We start from the raw sequence: 5,327 nt of genomic DNA, 5'->3' as shown, positions 1-5,327 counted from the left end.
AACATCGACTTCAGACACTTTCACTCTGTTCTGATGCAAATTGTTATTCTAAGAAATGACTCACCATCAAATCATGTTTCTAAGTGGGCAGTTCATGTCACTGAAATACTCAATCAGGAGATCAGTACACTGAGTTTACTGAGATAGAAAAGCAACTTCATGACTCTTCTTCTTTTCCACAGCTTTCTCTTGACACCAGCTACTTTTCAGGATTTAGTCAGAGCCTGGAAAATACTTTGCTCTTTGCCTTTCACGGAGGCGTCCAGACAATTAGAAAGTTCCAGCTGCTACAGTAGTTTAACTGGCAGGTTTGTGCAGGATGTCCCATATCAGGCAATGATGATGCAACGCCGGAGCGGCAATCATCTCTGACCAATCAGAGGTCTGCAGGGTGCTCGGGTCACCTTTCAGTCTCATTTCATTGAAGCAACTTAAACCAGTTCTCAGGAGTGGAAACGAGGCTAGACCTACGACCTCGGCTGAAACACAGCAGCGGTCCAACGTGGGTGACGAGGAGGAAGGAAACACGCTGCAGCAGAATAATGAGCCCAATCACACCTCAAGCTTTGCAGGAGCTATTTGATGATCAAGGGAGAGCGAGGAGTGCTAAAGTTTTAGCTGAATTTCAGGAGCAGGACCACACCTCAACCACTCCCCCACTTCCGGCCACACTCCTATAAATATCCACCGACTCTAAACCTCGGCCTGCTAGCGTTTTCCGCATTCGGAACCAGACGCCACGCAGAAGAAAATAAAATAAAACGATCTTACCTTGAACCAAACATGGATCTGCTGTTCCTCAGCCCGTCCGACAACGACGACGATTGTTCTTCCTCCACAGAGGCCACCCATACACCCAAGGGAAACCCTCGATCTGCTGCCCTCTCCAAATGCCACCGGGAACACCCAGATAGCACAGCGGAGCCAAACCGCCGATCTCCAACAAGCCGACCAGCTGCATCCACCAGAATCCCTCTCTCCATTCAATCCTTCTGTACAAAGGTTCCGATCCACAGCCGTCCTCCAATAACTCACTCACCGGTGACAGAGGGAGACCTGCCACCCCCAGACGTAGTCAACGGAAACATAAGTCCCCTCTCTCTTCCTCCGCTCGCCCCAGACCCAGCGCTCGGGAACGAGTCCCCGACGACTCCGGCTCCCCAGCGCGCCGCGCTCAAAGCCTCTGCCACCGCTCCCGCGGTCCAGCCAGGTTCCCCGTCGAAGACGCACCGGCCAAGACCGGACCATAGTCTGCCTGCTAAAAGCGTTAAAAGAGAAGGGGGATACCTCACCACCGCTCTGACAACAAAGCAAAACTGTTCCAACTCCTCACAACTTTCCAAAAGTCACATCAGGCTAAAAACACAGACGTACCTCCATCCAAAACACACCGGCGTAACGTCAACGACAGTGACGTCACCACGCACCTCTAAGCCCCGCCCTCCCACCCACAAAGTTCCAGGTTGCCAGGTTTTGCATCGCGCCACCTCTCATCCCCCTCCACCTCCCCTGGCAAACTCATCTTTGCACAGCAGCACCGGGATGCCACCTCTTCTCCTCTCTTCAATTTCCACAGCATTTCATCCTACCTTCTGGCTTGGATTCATCAGTCCGTACTACTGTTGTTCTTCCACACACCCCTTTTTTCTGCCTTCTACTCTGGCACCGGGTTGCCAGGTCTTCTTTCCTCTTTTCCCCTCTCTTATCCATCCACAGTGCCCATCATCACCACTGGGCTGCCAACTTACAACCCTTCTGCCCCCTTTCCTCAGGCGCCTCCAGCGACCTTCCGCAGCACAACGAGGGCCGCAGTTTACCCTTCTACTATGCAGATTCCTGGCACCGGGATGCCAGTCCCTACTTCTTTCCCCCCCCCAACACGCTGAACCTAGGGTGATCGATAGCCATGAGAGCCTCATCATCATGCGTACCTTAGCGCCAGCTCGCTCTAAAGAGCTCACCCCGCTCGAGTTCGCGTACGCTTTCTCCTTGTATAGAGATGTCCTCTGCACCCCCTACCCAGCTAGGAGAACAGAGTTAGATAATTACCTTTCCATAATCCTCGACCTAGCTCTCCGCTTTGGCGGAGCAGGCTTTTACCAATACTACATCCAATTCGCTTCAGAAGCCGCAGCCCGTCTCCTCCAGTTCAACCAGGCCACTTACTGGGGTACCCTCGACCAGGAACTCTACTGCCGCATTTTTGCCACCCGTCCAGCTCTCCCCTGCAAATTATGCAGTGCTCCTTCCAAATACCTAACTCCCAAATTTACAGTGCCCACCATCAGCATGCCCCCGCCCCAGGGCTTGGATAGGAAAGGTCGTCCAACAATGCTCCAAGGGGGTAAAACCATATGCAAAAATTTTAACGAGGCCAGATGCAACATGTCCCACTGCAGGTACCTCCATACCTGCTCCTTCTGCGGTGGCAGCCATTCCCGCCCAGCATGCCCCACAATCCAACAAAACCATGACTACCCATGTCCGCATCAACCCCCATAAATGTCCAAGCATTAAAGAAAGCCCTCAAAAACCATCCAGATCCATGCCTCGTCAGTTTCCTAATTTCGGGTCTCCTCGACGGCTTCCATCCGGGGACCATCTCCATTCCCTCAGTCCCCCTCCAGTGCAAAAACCTCCAGTCTGCCCTGAGGGACCCCGACATAGTTGCTAGCCACAGAGTTAAAAGAGTGTTTCATGGTCGGCCCATTCACACAACCACCATTCCCAAATTTCAGAATCAGCTCGGTAGGCATAGCAACCAGGAAATACTCAGGTAAAAAACATTTAATCATCGACCTCTCAGTCCCTCATGGCAGCTAAATTCCGAGCATAAATAGCTTAATCCCAAGTGAAAATTTCTCCCTGAAATATGCCACCATAAACCACGTCATTTCCCTCACCAAACTTGCCGGCAGAGGCGCCTGGCTTTCTAAAACCGACATAACAAATGCCTTTAAAATCCTCCCCATCCATCTGGACTTCTGGTGCCTCTTCGGCGTCCACTGGAAGGATGCCTACTACTTTGCCGTGAGACTCACTTTCGGCTACAAGAGCAGCCCTAAATTATTTGACACACTATCAAAAGCCTTGTGTTGGATTCTCTCCAACAACCACAAAATTCCTCACCTGGTCCACCTCCTCGACGACTTCCTAGTTATAACCCCCCCCTTCATCACCTCCAGCCCACGGTCTCTTGACCATAAAATCAGTCTTCACTCAGCTTGGCATCCCTCTCTCTGAAGAGAAAACAGAAGGTCCTTCACACATCTTGGAGTTTCCCAGGATTACTCTCGACACTGTCCGGTTCCAAGCTTCTTTGCCCGCGAAGAAACTCCACCGCATCATTCTCCTCCTACAAAACTTTCTTCTTACTCCCTCTTGCACCAAACGACAACTGCTCTCCCTCTCGGGACATCTGAACTTTGCCTTTCGCATCATCCCCCAGGGTTGCTCCTTTATTTCGCACTTGCTCTCCCTCGCATCATCTACACCCTCACTTATCGATCCAGTCTCCATGGATACCCCCTCCAGAACAGAGATGCAGATGCGGCTGCACCTCCTCTCCAACTGGAACAGTATCACCTTCTTTTACGACGACCAACTTTCCAACCCAGAAGACATTCAGCTCTATACTGACGCTGCTCCTTCCACCAGTTTTGGGGGCCACTACGGCAGACGATGGTTTTCAGCTGAATGGCTCATCGAATTCCGCAACTTCCTCCAAAGCTCCCTCCAATCATCTTCAGCAGTCCACAAAATATATGCAGTCGTCATCACCGCTCTCCTCTGGGGGCACGAGTGGCCAAAAAGGTCTACACTCATCCACTCTGATAATATCGCCGTAGTCGACATCATGCCCTTCATACGCCGTCTCACGTGGCTGTCGGTCACTCATCAATTTATTCTCCGAGCTAAACATGTTCCTGGCCACCATAACTCCATCACTGACTCTTTGTCTCGCTTCTCCTTCCAGATCTTCAGAACCTTAGCTCCAGACACGGAGGAGAATCCAACCCCTGTCCTACCATTTTCAGACACGACATTCCTCATCTGAAACCAACCATTGCAGAACTCATCTCTTTTTCCCAACAAGCCACCATCAGCAGCTTAGCCCCCAGCACTCTTTCTACTTACCAGACGGCCTGGAACTCTTTCCACTCCTTCCATGCCATGTTTAAACTTCCGTTCCCTTCCTTCGACGTGGCCTCCGTATGCAGCTTCATCTCCCATGTCCACTCAATTCTCCACATCGAGATACCCACCATTAAGATTTACCTTAGCGGTATCAACTTCTTTGCAAAGTTACTCACTGGCTCCCCTGCAATGCTCTCCCAGTCGTCTTTACTTATTAAAGGCCTTCAGCGCCAAACACCTACACCGGCTCCTCACCGTCTCCCGCTAACCACCGATCTTATTTCTCGCTGCATTGCCACCCTTCGTTCTAATCACTTTTCCGCCCACCTGGCGCGCACTCTGGAATCCATGTTTCCACTTGCTTTCTTCGGTTTCTTGCGATGCTCAGAATTCGCTTCTTCTTCAGTCAAGTTTAACCCTAGTCTCCACCCTTGCGTATCTGACCTCTATCCCATCTCTGAAGATTGCTTAAGCTATTCACTCAAACGGAGCAAAACAAACCAGGTCAGCAACCCAGTTCCCATATTTTACTTTAAACTAAATTCATATCTGAGCCCCTACGAACCCCTCATACACTATCTTCAGCTCAGGAAAACGCAGCAAACTTCCTCCCATGAACCGCTGTTCATCACCGAAACAGGCCACGTCGCCAATCGATCCTGGTTCCTTTTACACTTCAGAGCAGTTCTAATCACCTCCGGGACTAATCCTGACTCCTTCTCCGGCCACTTCTTCCGCATAGCGGCAGCCACCACCACGTCAAGCAGAGGAGTCCCAGACCACCTCATCAAGGTCATGGGCCGCTGGTCTTCCCAAGCCTACCAACTTTACACCCACCACAGCTTCGACGACCTGCGCAAAGGGCAGGCAGCCTTACTTTCTTAGGATGGCTTCTTTTGGGGATCTGCAAGGCCCAGGAGCCGCAGTGGATCCTCAACTAAGCCTTCCCCCAAACCGCGAAACTCTCACCCTGGATTAATCTCCCTCAATCAATGAAGGTTCGCCCTCGGCCGAGGCGGTCCGAGCTAGTGAATTCCTGTTTACAACTATACCGCTGCGCAAACCGACAATCCTCCGTTATTCTGTCTACTGATTGACATTTTTACCAGTTCACTCTTTTTGATCAAGCATTAATAGAAATGCAGGAGTGGAGTCTATTTTTGGTTTGACTTCTTTACATCCTCTCCATA

At 51.0% G+C, this 5,327-nt stretch overlaps 1 pseudogene; it reads left to right on the top strand.

Moving 5' to 3' along the window:
* Positions 1-783: 783 nt before the first annotated feature.
* LOC138632800 (uncharacterized) lies at positions 784-4,057 on the top strand (annotated as a pseudogene).
* Positions 4,058-5,327: the final 1,270 nt, after the last annotated feature.

This window comes from Brachyistius frenatus, unplaced genomic scaffold, assembly GCF_029030835.1.
Source record: "Brachyistius frenatus isolate BFR_SWC_R1_liver_20210118 unplaced genomic scaffold, ASM2903083v1 Contig_195, whole genome shotgun sequence".
In the NCBI taxonomy this organism is placed as follows: Eukaryota; Metazoa; Chordata; class Actinopteri; family Embiotocidae; genus Brachyistius; species Brachyistius frenatus.
This window is presented reverse-complemented; position numbering and strand designations above follow the sequence as displayed.